The sequence below is a fragment of the Gekko japonicus genome, unplaced genomic scaffold (genome assembly GCF_001447785.1).
Source record: "Gekko japonicus isolate JY-2015 unplaced genomic scaffold, Gekko_japonicus_V1.1 scaffold1096, whole genome shotgun sequence".
Classification (NCBI taxonomy): domain Eukaryota; kingdom Metazoa; phylum Chordata; class Lepidosauria; order Squamata; family Gekkonidae; genus Gekko; species Gekko japonicus.
In genome coordinates, this window is record NW_015161985.1 from 436678 (window position 1) to 453488 (window position 16811).

Sequence of the window (16811 nt, forward strand, 5' to 3'; positions counted from 1 at the left end):
TCTTCTTCTTCTTCTTCTTCTTCTTCTTCTTCTTCTTCTTCTTCTTCTTCTTCTTCTTCTTCTTCTTCTTCTTCTTCTTCTTCTTCTTCTTTGTTGAGAGGCTGAGAGAAATTAACTGAGACCCAGGCATGACGCTCCCTCCGTCTCCTCTCAAGCATGGAGTCTTGGTTCTACAGCTTCAGACGAACAGGGCTACCCACCTGAATTGGGGATCCAAAATGTTAGTCTTCCAGGTATCCACCAGGTGTCTCCCTTCTCTTACGTATCCCGTAGAGGCCCCTTTGCCCATGGCTACTTTGGAAAGTGGTTCCAACAACTGTTCGGATGGTTTGGATCTTTTCCAATCTAGTTTCAGACACGGTGAAGGGACTGAAACAGGCTTGGGTGCCCTGGTGGATGACCTGTGCCAGGAGATGGACGGAGGGAAGAAGAAGGAGGAGGAGGAGGAGGAGGAGGAGGAGGTTGGATTTATACCCCGTCCACTACCCAAAGGTGTCTCAGAGTGGCTTACAAACTCCTTTCCCTTCCCCTCCCCACAACAGACGCCCTGTGAGGTAGGTGGGGCTGAGAGAGCTCCGACCGAAACTGCTCTTTTTCAAGAACAGCTCTTATCAGAACTACGGCTTGCCCAAGGTCATCCAGTCAGGTGCCAGCCCAACAAGGTCTTGTTTATGTCATAACAAATGAGTTCAACACCCCTGGATTAACACATGGATTAACGTGACGGCTACCAGCATGGACGGCTTCAAGAGGGAATTAGATAAGCATATGGAGCAGAGGTCCATCCGTGGTGATTAGCCACAATGTATAGATAGCAACACTCGGTCTGGGGCAAGGGATGCTCCGTATTCTTGGTGCTTTGGGGGGGGGGGTCAACAGTGGGAGGGCTTCTAGTGTCCTGGCCCCACTGCTGGACCTCCTGATGGCACCTGGTATTTTTGGCACCTGTGTGACAGAGTGTTGGACTGGATGGGCCTTTGGCCTGATCCAACATTGGCGTCTCTTATGTTCTCTTAAATTAGAATGGAGTCCAGCAGAGCACCTTTAAGACCCACAAAGGTTTATTCAAGGTATGAGCTTTCGTGTGTGTGCACACTTCTTCCGATACATTGGAATGGAAGGTAGTGTTCAAACTCAACTCATAGACAGAAGCTGAACAGCAAATTAACACGTAACATGATGAAGATGTTTTAAGATAGGCAAAGACAAAACTAAATAACAAGCGAAGGTTATAAGGTCAAGAGTTTTGATTTAATTAAGGGGGCGAAAGGACAGCAAAGCAATAAATATGTCAAAGTAGGGGATAAATGTGTAAAGGTCTCTTTTCTAATTGTGGGAAGTAAACTGGGATCCCCCATTCGTCTCCTCTCAGGCGTGGAGGTAACTTAGCAGCATTTTTTCCCCTTCTTCTTTGAGGCGGGTGCAGTGGTATGTCAGCAAAACATTCCAATATTCCTTGCGTTACATTCAGAATTCTAATATACTATTCTGAAAAGGAAATACACTAAAACACAGAGGATGTATACTCCTTTTTGTTGAGAATACATATGTGAGGCCTGAATGAGTTAGCATATGTAATGAGACAAGAAACCAATATTCCTGTTGAGTCCTGGGGAGGTTTTTTTGTTCCAAGTGTTGTAATAATTTGTAATTCGGCAACTTCCCTTTCCATTCTGTTCCTGAAGTTCCTTTGTGATAAAACAGCTACTTTTATGTCATTCACTGCATGTCCTTGAAGGCTGAAGTGTTCTCCTACAGGTTTCTCAGTCTTGTGATTCCTGGTGTCAGATTCGTGTCCATTTATTCTCTGGCAGAATTCTAGGAGATCCCTAGGCCCCACCTGGAGGTTGTCAACCCTACGCTGTCTTGCTAGACCTTGCGAGAGATACTGATATTCATGCATGCATGAAACGCACTCCGTTCTGCTCCATAACCTGCCAACAGCTCACAAATGCTAACAAAAATGGGCATGCAGCATCCCAGTTGTCCTGCACAAGCCATTCGCTCCTCCTCCCCTTCCTCCAAAGTCGCTTGTTGTTGGAAGACTCTGCTTGGCTCACGCTGCACCTGTTTACTCTAAAACAGCCTCTCCGACGACGACGAAAAGCCAAGACAATGTTTGCTCAAAGATCCAGTCGGAAAACAGAACTGGCGTCAAATGCGCCATCAACTGTTCCAAATAAGCCTCGGCGGTCGAAGGGTTCGAAACGGCAGGCGGTGTTCCGGGTGGCGTGGGGTTGCCATCTCTGGGTCAGAAAATTCGTGTAGATGTGGGGATGGAGCCGGGGGGAGGGAGGGGTTTATGGAAGGGAGGGAGCCAAATGCTCAGCAGGGTCAGCCCTGGTTAGTACTTGACTGGGAGACCACCAAGGAAGTCCAGGGTTGCTTCACAGAGGCAGGCAATGGCAAACGGTCCCTTGCCTTGAAAATCCTGTGGGGTCTCCATAAGTCAGCGACCTGAGGGCAGAGCCTGAGGAGGGTGGGGTTTGGGGAGGGGAGGGACTTCAACAGGGTATACTGCCAATGGGGTATAATGCCAGGGGTCATTTCATGCGGGAGCGCACAGGAGCGGAGCTCCGGCAGTAAGGAGCCCAGGGGGCGGGCACATGCAGCAAGCCGTGCCCCCTGCTCCCAGCAGCTCTCAGTCGGGCCACAAGGAGCAAGAAGCAGCCAGGCAAGTTGCAGAGCCCCCCCCCCTGAGCGGTGGGTGTTGCCTTCTGACACACTTCCGGTGATGTCAGGGGGTGTGGCATATGCAAATGAGTTATGCTAATGAGATCCTGCACCTCTTTTTCTACGAAATGACCCCTGTATAATGCTATAGATCCCACCTAGAGCCAGTCTGGTGTAGCGGTTAGGAGTGCAGACTCTGATCTGACAGAATCAGGTTTGATTCCCCACTTCTCCACGTGTAGCTGCTGGCATGACCTTGGGTCAGTCACAAGTTCTTTCAGAGCTGTTCTCACACAAGCAGTTCTGGAAAGAGCTCTCTCAGCCCCACCTACCTCACAGGTTGTCTGTTGTGGGGAAGGGAAGGGATAGGAGATTGAAAGCCGCTCTGAGACTCCGAGTGAAGGGCGGGGTATAAATCCAATCTCCTCCTCCTCCTCTTCCTCCTCCTCTTCTTCTTCTGGAAATTGTAACCTGCTCTGAGACCCCTTTGGGTAGTGAAGAACAGTGCTCCCTCTAAGCTGAGTTAGTGTGAGTTAGCTCATAGTTTTTTAGCCTCTGGCTCACAGGAAGGATGGCTCCAGAGCAAACTCATGCAGCAGCCAAATCGCTCACTCACAACTCTAATGCCAGTAGCTCACAAAGTAGAACTTTTGCTCACAAGGCTCCACAGCTTAAAAGAAGCATTGGAGAAGTAAAAAGGTAAAAGTAAAGGTTCCCTTGCTCGAAAGCCAGTCGAGTCCGACTCTAGGGTTGCGGTGCTCTTCTCCATTTCAAAGCCGAAGAGCCAGCGCTGTCCGAAGACGTTTCCGTGGTCATGTGGCCGGCATGACTAAACACCAAGGCGCACGGAACGCTGTTACCTTCCCACCGAAGCGGTACCTATTTATCTACTTGCAATTTCTTGCTTTCGAACTGCTAAGTTGGCAGGAGCTGGAACAAGAGACGGGAACTCACTCCGTCATGCGGCACCCGGGTCTCGAACTGCCGAGCTACAGACCTTCCACATCCTGCAGTTCAGCGTCTTAACCACTTGAGCCACCGCAGCTCCCATTGGAGAAGAGCGGGGTATAAATCCAGTCTCCTCCTCTTCTTCTTCCAGAGCTGCCATTTTCTCCAGGGGTACTGATCTGTGTCGCTTGGAGGTCCGATGTCTAATGCCAGGAGCTCTCCAGCCACCAGCAGGAGGTTGGGAACCCTAGCTTTCCATCCGCACGTTCCGCCACGCCCAGAAACCTGCAGGTAGCTGCGGGCGCCCTCATTTTCCATGACACAGTGTTTAACAACAGATCTCATCCTCTGAGTTCAGTGGGACAAAGATTGGCCTGGAATGCTTTGTTTTCTCAGCCCGGCGGCTCTTGCCAAGAAAGATCCAACTGCACACAGCGGTGGAGGAAAGGGGAGGGTAGGATCCAGGTGTACAGTCATTCGCCGAATGGAAGCAGAACAACGGCACAGCACGTGCCGTTCCTTTTTCCGAGAGTCTCCAAAGGTCGCTATTTTCCGGCAGGTAGCACACGGACGATAATAGGGACCTGTTTTTATCCTAAGGCACCGAAAGGGACGAGTTTGCTTTCCAGTAATTTAACTAATTCTTTGACGAGTTTTAGGCCGACCGTAAAGGTCACCGCTCAAAGGAGTTTCGTAATCTTGTTTCGTTCTAAACAAGACTGCCCTGGGGCAGGGGATGTTAACGGAAACCCCACCCCTCGTCATAAGAACATAAGAACATAAGAGACGCCAGTGTTGGATCTGGCCAGTGGCCCATCCAGTCCAACACTCTGTGTCACACAGTGGCCAGAAATACCAGGTGCCATCAGGAGGTCCAGCAGTGGGGCCAGGACATTAGAAGCCCTCCCACTGTTGACCCCCCCCCCCAGCACCAAGAAGACAGAGCATCACTTGCCCCAGAGCCCCTAGCTATACCTTGTGGCTAATAGCCACTGATGGACCTCTGCTCCATATGCTTATCTAATTCCCTTTTGAAGCCGTCCATGCTTGTAGCCACCACCACTTCCTGTGGCAGTGAATTCCATGTGTGAATCACTCTTTGGGTGAAGAAGTACTTCCTTTTATCCGTTCTAACCCGACCGCTCTGCAGTTTCATGGAGTGCCCACGAGTTCTTGTATTGTGAGAAAGGGAGAAAAGTACCTCTTTCTTTACCTGCTCTTTCCCATGCATAATCTTATAAACCTCGATCATGTCACCCCTCAGTCGTCCGGAGACTTTATTTCAATAACAGCTGAAGAAGTTTTTGTGCACAGGAAAGCTTATACCCAGAATTACATCTAGTTGAGGAGGAGAAGGAGATGGGTTCTATACCCCAACCCTTCACTACCCGAAGGAGTCTCAGAGTGGCTTACAATCTCCTTTCCCTTCCCCTCCCCACAACAGACACCCTGTGAGGTAGGTGGGGCTGAGAGAGCTCTTTCGAGGACTGCCCTTGAGACAACAGCTCTGAAAGAACTTGTGACTGACCCAAGGTCACACCAGCAGCTGCCTGTGGAGGAGTGGGGAAGCACACCCGGTTCTCCCAGATCAGAGTCCGCGCTCCTAGCTGCTACACCGAACTGGCTCACAAATTTACCTCTGTGCCAGGAGTCCCCAACCTTTTTGAATGTACTGGCACCTTTAGAATTCTCACACGGGCATCATGGTTGCAGCCTCGAAATGGCTGCCAGAGCAGGCGGAGCCAGCCCCAAAATGGCTGCCACTGCTTACCTTCAGTCACCCAGTGACGATCCTTGTGCTACAATGGCAGTTGCTGCCAAAGCAACAATTTTTTAAAATCTGCACTGCCTAAGTGTGTAGACTCTAATCTGGGAGAACTGGGTTTGATTCCCTACTCCTCCACTTGCAGCTGCTGGATGACCTTGGGCAAGCCGTAGTTCTGTCAGAGCTGTCCTTGAAAGAGCAGTTCTCTCTCAGAGGGGAAGGGAAAGGAGTTTGTAAGCCGCTCTGAGACTCGGGTGAAGGGCGGGGTATAGATCCAATCACTTCGTCTCTTCTTCTCTTCAGTGTCCAATCAGAAGCTTTGCTGGGCGAAAGCCTCACCTGGCCCTGCCCACTTTCTAAAAACGCTCGGTGGATGCCAGGACAGCACCAGGCCCCGCCACAGAGTCCGTCTTCCGAAGCAGCCATTTCATCTCTGTCTTCTGGAAATGAGCTGTAATTCCAGAGGATCCCCAGGTCCCACCTGGAGGCTGGCATCCCTAGCTATTAGTCAGCTAAGACTTAATGACCCTTTCTAGGGTTGTCAGCTCCAGGTGGGGAAATACCTGGAGATTTGGGGGGTGGAGTCTGAGGAGGGCGGGGCTTGGGGAGGGGAGGGGCCTCAGCCGGGGATAATGCCATAGGGCAGGGGTGGCCAGTCTTGCTCAGTGTAAGAGCCATGTAGAATAAATGTCAGATGAGAAGAGGAAGAAGAAGAGGAGGAGGAGGAGGAGGAGGAGGAGGAGATTGGATTTATACTCCGCCCCTCACTCAGAGTCTTAGAGCGGCTTACAAACTCCTTCCCCTCCCCACAACAGACACCCTGGGAGGTAGGTGGGGCTGAGAGAGCTCTGTCCAGAACTGCCCTTTCAAGGACAGCTCTTGTCAGAACCACGGCTTGCCCAAGGTCATCCAGCAGCTGCGAGTGGAGGAGCGGGGAATCAAACCCAGTTCTCCCAGATTCGAGTCCGCGCTCCTAACCACTGCACTTCACCACCACACCACACTTAACCACACTCAGCCACTACACCAAACCAGCTCTCAAGAGAGCTGCGAGAATGAACAAATATGACACACGTCTTTATTTTGAAAATAGTCACATTTGCTTTTTATTAACATTAAAGCAATGGTAGTCATGTATGGCTGTGAGAGTTGGAGAGTTGAAGGGGTGAACAAACATGTGGACAAGGGGGATCCAATAGATATTGTTTACCTTGACTTCCAGAAAGCTTTTGATAAAGTTTCTCATCAAAGGCTCCTAAGTAAGCTCAAAAATCATGGGATAAAAGGACAAGTCCTTTTATGGATCAAAAACTGGCTAATTAATAGAAAACAGAGAGTGAGTATAAATGGGCAGTTCTCTCAGTGGAGGGGGGTAAGCAGTGGGGTACCGCAGGGATCAGTACTTGGTCCACTGCTTTTTAACTTGTTCATTAATGATTTGGAGTTGGGAGTAAGGAGTGAAGTGGCTAAATTTGCGGATGATACGAAGTTGTTCCGGGTGGTGAAAACCAGTGAGGATTGTGAGGCACTCCAAAGGGATCTGTCAAAGATGGGCAAGTGGGCGTCAACATGGCAAATGGGGTTCAATGTGGCCAAGTGCAAGGTGATGCACATTGGAGCCAAAAATCCTAAATATAAATACACATTGATGGGGTCTGAACTGGCAGAGACTGATCAAGAGAGAGATCTTGGAGTTGTAGTAGATAACTCACTGAAAATGTCGAGACAGTGTGTGACTGCAATAAAGAAGGCCAATGCTATGCTGGGGATTATTAGGAAGGGTATTGTAAACAGATCAGCCAATATCATAATGCCCCTATATAAATCAATGGTGCGACCTCATCTGGAATACTGTGTGCAATTCTGGTCACCACACCTTAAAAAGGATATTATAGCTTTGGAAAAAGTGCAGAAAAGAGCAACTCGAATGATAAAAGGGTTGGAACACTTTCCCTATGAGGAAAGGTTAAGGCGCTTAGGGCTCTTTAGCTTGGAGAAACGACGACTGAGGGGTGACATGATTGAGGTTTATAAGATTATGCATGGGAAAGAGCAGGTAGAGAAAGAGGTACTTTTCTCCCTTTCTCACAATACAAGAACTCGTGGGCACTCCATGAAATTGCTGAGCGGTCGGGTTAGAACGGATAAAAGGAAGTACTTCTTCACCCAAAGAGTGATTAACACTTGGAATTCACTGCCACAGGAAGTGGTGGCGGCTACAAGCATGGACGGCTTCAAAAGGGAATTAGATAAGCATATGGAGCAGAGGTCCATCAGTGGCTATTAGCCACAAGGTATAGATAGGGACTCTGGGGCAAGTGATGCTCTGTCATCTTGGTGCTTGGGGGGGGGTCAACAGTGGGAGGGCTTCTAATGTCCTGGCCCCACTGGTGGACCTCCTGATGGCACTGGTATTTCTGGCCACTGTGGGATACAGAGTGTTGGACTGGATGGGCCTTTGGCCTGATCCAACATTGGCATCTCTTATGTTCTTATGTTCTTATGAAATGCAGCCCCCCCATTCTCCCTAGGAGAAGAATGTCTCCACCCTGAGGGGTAGATTAGATCATTGAACAACATAGCAAAATGGCAGACCAGCCAGTGCCAGAGGACGGAAACTTCCCTGGATCGCTGTCATGGGGTGTTCTGAGGAAAGCCACCCCTAAGGGTCTATCTTAGGGCTGCCAGGCCCCTCCAGCCACCGGTAGTGTTGTCAGATCCTGGCTGGGAAACTCCTTGAGATTTCGGGACGGAGCCTGGGGAGGAAGGGGACCTCAGTGGGGTACAAGGCCTCAGAGACCTCCCTCCAAAGCATCCCTCCAAAGCCAGTTTGGTGTAGTGGTTAAGTGCATGGATTCCTTCTTCTTCTTCTTCTTCTTCTTCTTCTTCTCCTTCTCCTTCTCCTTCTCCTTCTCCTTCTCCTTCTCCTAGAGAGAGAGAAAGCAAATAGATGGGAGGGAGGGAGGTAAAGCAATGGTCCCCTTGGCTTCCTCGGCTGCCCTGCTGGGAACCACAAAATATGTGTGAAAGAGCCACTTGTGGCTCCCGAGCTGCAGTTTGCCCACCCCTGCCATAGAGTCCACTGATCAAAGCGGCCATTTTCTCCAGGGGTATTGATCTCTGTCACATGGAGATCAGTTGTGTAATCACAGGAGATTTCCAGTCACCACCGGAAGGTTGGGAACCCTAGCTTTCCACCAGTGTTTCCTCTAAGGTGAGTTAGTGTGAGCCAGCTCACAGTTTTTTAAGCCTCCGGCTCACAGATTTTTGTCTTCGCTCAGGAAGGAGGGCTAATTCAGGCAGCAGCCAAATCGCTCGCTCACAGCTTTAATGCCGGTGGCTCACAGAGTAGAATTTTTGCTCACAAGACTCCACAGCTTAGAGGGAACATTGCTTTCCACCCGCACTTTCTCTGAGCCACGCCCAGAACCTGCAGGTAGCTGCCGGTGCCCTCATTTTCCATTACACAACGTTCAACAACAAATCTCATCCTCAGAGTTCAGTGGGGCAAAGATTGGCCTGGAATGCTTTGTTTTGTCCGCTCGGCGGCTTTTGCCAAGAAAGATCCAATTGTTATTGTGTGTGGATAAAGGGCCGCAAGGTTGCAGCCAGCTTAACTGCTTCCCTGTAGGGTTTTCAAGGTAGGAGATATTCAGAGGTGGTTTGCCATTGCCTGCCTCTGCGTAGCAACCCTGGACTTCCTTGGTGGTCTCCCACCCAAGTACTAACCAGGGCTAACCTTGCTTAGCTTCCGAGATCTGATGAGATCAGGTGAGCCTGGGCCATCCAGGTCAAGGGAAGAGATGAGCAGAGGTGGGTTTGCCATTGCCTGCCTCTGCGTAGCAACCTTGGACTTCCTTGGTGGTCTCCCATCCAAGTACTAACCAGGGCTAACCCATCTTAGCTTCTGAGATCTGATGAGCTCAGGCTAGTCTGGGCCATCCAGGTCAAGGCAAGAGATGAGCAGAGGTGGGTTTGCCATTGCCTGCCTCTGCGTAGCAACCTTGGACTTCCTTGGTGGTCTCCCATCCAAGTACTAACCAGGGCTAACCCATCTTAGCTTCTGAGATCTGATGAGCTCAGGCTAGTCTGGGCCATCCAGGTCAAGGCAAGAGATGAGCAGAGGTGGGTTTGCCATTGCCTACCTCTGTGTAGCAACCTTGGACTTCCTTGGTGGTCTCCCATCCAAGTACTAACCAGGGCTAACCCATCTTAGCTTCTGAGATCTGATGAGCTCAGGCTAGTCTGGGCCATCCAGGTCAAGGCAAGAGATGAGCAGAGGTGGGTTTGCCATTGCCTGCCTCTGCGTAGCAACCTTGGACTTCCTTGGTGGTCTCCCATCCAAGTACTAACCAGGGCTAACCCTGCTTAGCTTCTGAGATCTGATGAGCTCAGGCTAGTCTGGGCCATCCAGGTCAGGACAAGAGATGAGCAGAGGTGAGTTTGCCACTGCCTGCCTCTGCATAGCTACCCTGGACTTCCTTTGGTGGTCTCCCTTCCAAGTACTGACCCTGCTTAGCTTCCAAGATCTGACAAGATCAGGATATAGCATTCCGCTTTCCTCCCATCTTAGGCTATTACACTAATTCAGCTTTGGGATATACTGCCTGAAAAGACAGACGTTCCACTCCGAGCCATTGCCCATGTCGGGAAGTACCAGAAACATGATCTCGGCCTCAGGTTGCCAACCACCAGGTGAGGCCTACAGGTCTCCCGGAATTACATTTCCTTTCCAGACTAGGGAAATTGAGGGAAAGGGCAGCTTTGGAGAGTGAACGCGATCATAGTATATCCCAATGAGGTCCTTCCCCTCTCCAAACTCCGCCCTCTTCAGGCTCCGCCCCCAAATCCCCAGAAATTTCACAACCAGGATTTGGCAGCCCTGGTTTTGGGCAGATGATAATACAAAGCAGGGGTCATTCTGTAAAGAAAGAGAAGCAGGAGCTCATTAGCATAGCTCATTAGCATAACTTATTTGCATAGGCCACACCCCCTGACATCACCGAAGTGTGTCAGAAGGCAACACCCATCGCTCAGGCTCCACCGGACTGTTTTGGATTGCCAGCTATTGGGGGGGGGAATGTGCAGATCTCTCCTCGCAGAGGAGGGAGAGCTTGTACCTGAATAAAACTTGGTCTTAAAGGTGCCTCTGGACTGTTTTGGACCAGGGGGCCAGTGGGGGGGGGCTCTGCAGTTTACCTGGCTGCTTCTTGCTCTGACTGAGGGCTGCTGGGAGCAGGGGGTGGGGCTTGTTGCATGTGCCCGCCCCCTGGGCTCCTTACTGCCGGAGCTCCGCTCCTGTGTGCTCCTGCAGGAAATGACCCCTGATACAAAGTAAAAACATTCTCTACGTCAGTCTGGCTTTGTGCTGGTTCGTTTCCAGTTTCCCAGGACACCAACATCCTCCCAAACGGGTTTGCGCCGACAGAATTACACCTCTTGGGCCAGATTCCACCCGGCCTCTGCCTATCGGTGGCGCTGAGCTCCGTGCTGGGTCCCCTCGTGGACTGCCTGAGCATCAGCTAGCTCCGGTTTCCTCCCTAATCCCCCAGGAACAGCAGAGAAACCTGGCTGCCTGCCTCTTTGAGGAGGATTGCCTCATTAAACCCGAGTCTGCTGACTTGGCTGAGGGACAAGAGGTGCTCGGTAAACAACGGGGCTTCCTTGGCTTCGGCTGGCCAGTCAAGCCGGCCTCGGAGGGAAGGATTCGGATGCAAAGAGAATCCACAGTGTTACTAAGCCTTGGAAAGGCTAGGGAGGGATCAGCCATTGTGGCAAGGCTTTATATGGCATCTTGGTAGGGTTAAGAACAGAAGAGAGGCCAATGTTGGATCAGGGCAAAGGCCCCTCCAGTCCAACACTCTGTGTCACACAGTGGCCAAAAATACCAGGTGCCATCAGGAGGTCCACCAGTGGGGCCAGGACACTAGAAGCCCTCCAGCCCAACACTCTGTGTCACACAGTGGCCAAAAATACCAGGGGCCATCAGGAGGTCCAGCAGTGGGGCCAGGACACTACAAGCCCTCCCACTGTTGCCCCCCCCCCAAGCACCAAGAAGAAAGAACATCACTTGCCCCAGCCTGAGAGTTCCAATCTATACCTTGTGGCTAATAGCCACTGATGGACCTCTGCTCTTAACATAAGAACATAAGAGAAGCCAATGTTGGATCAGGCCAAAGGCCCATCCAGTCCAACACTCTGTGTCACACAGGGGCCAAAAATACCACGTCCCATCAGGAGGTCCAGCAGTGGGGCCAGGACACTAGAAGCCCTCCCACTGTTGCCCCCCCCCCCAGCAGGAAGAATACAGGGCATCCCTTGCCCCCGAGTTCCTGTCTGTACCTTGTGGCTAAGAGCGACTGACGGACCTGTGCTCCAGATATTTATCCAATTCCCTCTTGAAGCCGTCCATGCTCGTAGCCGCCGCCACCTCCTGTGGCAGTGAATTCCATGTGTAAATCCATATGTTAATCCAGGGGTGTCGAACTCATTTGTTATGACATAAACAAGACCTTGTTGGGCCGGGCCATGCGTGATATAAAATGTAATGCCAGGTAGCAGAGATATAAACTTTATAAAGGACACAAACACAAAGAGGTTTTTCCCCTTAAAATAAAAACATGCTTAAACTCTTAGCTCTGTAAACTAATAAGACCAGGGCTCTAGTCGGGGGGGAGCTCTCAGGTACGGAGCTCCGGAAGAGAACCTCTAGGGGGCGGGGCGGTCACGTGGTGAAGCCCCGCCCCCTTCTTTACCCCGCCCTCTGCTTCGATCCTCATTCCGTTTGGGAATGAGGATGAAGCAGGAGGGTAAGTAGCCGGGCCTTCTGACACACTTCTGGTGATGTCAGGGGGTGTGGCCTTCTGTCACTTCCGGTGATGTCAGGGGGCGTGGCATATGCAAATAAGTTATGCTAATGAGTTATGCTAATGAGCTCCGGCAGCTCTTTTTCTACAACAAGACCCCTGAATAAGACTATGCGTGGGATGGAGCAGGTCGAGAAAGAAGGTTAGAATGGATAGAAGGAAGTACTTCTTCACCCAAAGAGTGATTAACACTTGGAATTCACTGCCACAGGAAGTGGTGGGTGCTACAAGCATGGACGGCTTCAAAAGGGAATTAGATAAGCATATGGAGCAGAGGTCCATCAGTGGCTATTAGCCACAAGGTATAGCTAGGGGCTCTGGGGCAAGTGATGCTCTGTCTTCTTGGTGCTTGGGGGGGTCAACAGTGGGAGGGCTTCTAATGTCCTGGCCCCACTGGTGGACCTCCTGATGGCACTGGTATTTCTGGCCACTGTGTGACACAGAGTGTTGGACTGGATGGGCCTTTGGCCTGATCCAACATTGGCGTCTCTTATGTTCTTATGTTCTTATGACTGGATGGGCCACTGGCCTGATCCAACATTGGCTTCTCTTATGTTCTTATGTTCTAGCAAGTCGACCCCCCAGCCCCCTCCGACCATAAGTTGGTAGGGGAAGACTGGCCCTCTTTCTTATGGGAAAAGTTCCGAATCGGCTGCCGCTCTGGAGGGTCCCTGGAGGACAGGAGGAAGCCCTGGTGAGGCTTGTGCCCATGACTTGGTCAGTAGTGCCGTGACACACTGCCAGGGGTGAGAGGAAAGCCACCCCCTCCAGTGGGGCACGTGCCGCAGGGGCTGCTCAGCTCATGCATAAGAACATAAGAACATAAGAGATGCCAATGTTGGATCAGGCCAAAGGCCCATCCAGTCCAACACTCTGGGTCACACAGTGGCCAGAAATACCAGGTGCCCTCAGGAGGTCCACCAGTGGGGCCAGGACATTAGAAGCCCTCCCACTGTTGACCCCCCCCCCAAGCACCAAGAAGACAGAGCATCACTTGCCCCAGAGCCCCTAGCTATACCTTGTGGCTAATAGCCACTGATGGACCTCTGCTCCATATGCTTATCTAATTCCCTTTTGAAGCTGTCCATGCTTGTAGCACCCACCACTTCCTGTGGCAGTGAATTCCATGTGTTAATCACTCTTTGGGTGAATAAGTACTTCCTTTTATCCGTTCTAACCCGACCGCTCAGCAATTTCATGGAGTGCCCACGGGTTCTTGTATTGTGAGAAAGGGAGAAAAGTACCTCTTTCTTTACCTGCTCTTTCCCATGCATAATCTTATAAACCTCGATCATGTCACCCCTCAGTCGTCTTTTCTCCAAGCTAAAGAGCCCTAAGCGCTTTAACCTTTCCTCATAGGGAAAGTGTTCCAACCCTTTTATCATTCGAGTTGCCCTTTTCTGCACTTTTTCCAAAGCTATAATATCCTTTTTAAGGTGTGGTGACCAGAACTGCACACAGTATTCCAAATGAGGTCGCAGGGGCATGATGATATTGGCTGATCTGTTTTCAGTTCCCTTCCTAATAATCCCCAGCATAGCACTGGCCTTTTTTATTGCAGTCACACACTGTCACGACATTTTCAGTGAGTTATCTACTACGACTCCAAGATCGTGCATTTGCACGGGTTTTATTTACATACTGTTTATCTCCCCAACTGGGACTCTGGGCAGCTTTCAGAGCACTGTTCATGCCTCCTCCATTTTCTCACAACAAACAACATCCCTGTGAGGTAGGCCAGGCTGAGAGTCTGTGATGAGTCCGGGGTCATCCAGTGATCTTCCATGGGAAAAGCATGGGGTGGAGAGAGTGGACCAAGAGGACTTTTTCCTCCCTCTCCCAACAAACTAGAACTTGAGGACATCCAAGGAAGCTGATGGGCAGTAGGTTCGTGGCAGAAAAAAGGTAATACTACTTTACACAGAGAGTAATTCGAATGTGGAATTCGCTGCCAGAGGAATAAACAGCTTGAAAAGGCAATTAGATAGATTCATAGAGGAGAAGTCTAGCAGTGGCTACTCGCCATGGTAGCTGAGGTGAACCTCCACGTTCAGAGGCACTAATCCTCTGAATCCCAGAGCCGGGAGGCAACATCAGGGGAAGGCCTCAGTCTCTCTGCCTTGTTCTTGGCCCTCAAGAGGAACTGGTTGGCCCCTGTGTGAGACAGGATGTTAGACTAGAAGGACCACTGATCTGATCCAGCAGGGCTCTTCTGATGTCCTTATGACTTCCTTTATACTCTTTTCTCCCCAGTGGGGAGACCCAAACCAGCTCATAACATTCTCCTCTCCTCCATTTGATACAAACAACAACCCTGTGAGGTAGATTATGCTGAGAGTGCGTGAGTGGCCCGGGGTCACCCAGCGAGCTTCCTCGGCAGAGCAGGGATTTCAACATGGGTCTCAAAGTTCATAGTTCCACACTCTAACCCCTAGCCAGTGTCGTGTAGTGGTTAGGAACATGGACCGGGTTTGATTCCCCATTCCTCCACATAGGGTTGCCAAGTCTTACCTCTTGCTGTAGCGGGGAACTCCCGGCTGTTTCCCGGAGCGTGCGCGCGCTGCAACCACGTCACCTGGAAGTGACGTGATCACGCTGGGCACGCTGGGGGCGGGGCCACGACCATCCGAGAGAAAACCATAGAGTTTTCCCTCGGATGACCATGGCCCGCCCCCAGCGTGCCTGATGTGGTTGCGTCACTTCCGGGTGACGTGCACGTCACGTACTTTGGGGGTCGGGTTCCCCCCGGGCCCTGATCCGCTGGCAGCAGGGAATGGGCCTCTGGGGTGGGGTTTTCCCCGCCCCCCGGGGGGACTTGGCAAGCCTACCTCCACATGCAGCCGGCTGAGTGACCTTGGGTCAGTCACAGTTCTCGAAAGAGCAGTTCTTGAAAGAGCTCTCTCAGCCCCACCCGCCTCACAGGTCTGTGGGGAGGGGAAGGGATTGTCTGTTGTGGGGAGGGGGAGGGAAAGGGATTGTAAACCGCTCTGAGACTCCTTTGGGTAGTGAGGGGCGCGGTATAAATCCAATATCTCCTCCTCCTCCTCTTCTTCTTCACCACACCAGCCGTCTTTAATCCTTTTGTCTCAGTGGAACTCATGAAGCTGCTTTTAGATTGACTCAGACCTTTCATCTATCAAGGTGTTGTCTACTCAGACTGGCCACAACTTTCCAGGGTCTCAGGTATGGTTCTTTCGCATCACTTTAACTGGACATGGCAGGAATTGAACCCAAGACCTTCTGCATGCATAATAATAAAGAAATTGAAATTATTATTATTATTATTGTTGTTGTTGTTGTTGTTATTATTATACCACAAAGCCAAGGAGCTGCGGTGGCTCAAGTGGTTAAGACGCTGAACTGCAGGCTGTGGAAGGTCGGTAGTTCAGCAGTTCAGCACCCGAGTGTGCCGCACGACGGAGTGAGCTCCCATCTCTAGTTCCAGCTCCTGCCAACCTAGCAGTTCGAAAGCAAGAGATTGCAAGTAGGTAAACAGGTACCACTTCGGTGGGAAGGGAACAGCGTTCCGTGCGCCTTGGTGTTTAGTCATGCCGGCCACATGACCACGGAAACGTCTGCGGACAGCGCTGGCTCTTCGGCTTGGAAACGGAGATGAGCACCGCAACCCTAGAGTCGGACTCGACTGGCTTTCGAGCAAGGGGACCTTTACCTTTACCACAAAGCCACACCTCCCATCTCGAAGAAAAGTTTCCTTCTGTTGTGGGAGGGTGGCTTCATTTGAAGAATGGGTCTGAAGAATCCATGTTAGGGTTGCCAATTCCCAGTTGGGAAATTCCTGGAGATTTGGGGGTGGAGCTGAGAGAGGGTGGCGTGGGGGGGACCTCAGCGAGGTATAATGCCACAGAGTCCGCCTTCCACAGCAGCCATTTCGTCCAGGGGGACTGATCTCTGTCGCCTGGAGATTGGTTGTCATTCCTGGCGCTCTCCAGGCCTCACCTGGAAGTTGGCAACCCTAGCTCCACCCCATAACTGAACACCCCTTGAATGAAGGGGAGCCACACGTCAAATCTGAGGAACGAGTGGATCGAGTGTGGTTGCACTCGCAGGCCGCTATTCGCGGTGAAACGGGGAAAAGGTCCAACTCCAAAGGCCTTTGTCAACATTCGCCGTGGCTCGAAAAGAATGCTCTCTTTGTGCCGATCTCCCTCGCCAAACCGCAGTGCAGAAATCCGAGGCACCGAAGAAACACAGTGTGAGAAGGAAGGGAATGCAAAAAAACAAAACACAAACCTTCCAGTTTCCAGCCCAAACGCCCAACCCGACGAACCAGGAAAAGGGGGAAGCCACCGAAAACCCGTGGGGCCAAATGCCACTTCTTTCCCACCATGGTCATATTCTGTTCCCTTCTCAGTGTACTCCTGAGAGCGACTGTGTACACCTGTGACGCTTGTATGCACTCTGGGCCATCAAGAGCCCCCTGGTGGAGAATGTGGCTTGTCTCCATCATGAGTCACAAAACTGTGACGCTGGAAACTCCAGGCTACAAAGAGCAGAGAAGCGCACTTTGTTGGTACCAGCTGGTATCCCCGGAGACCTGA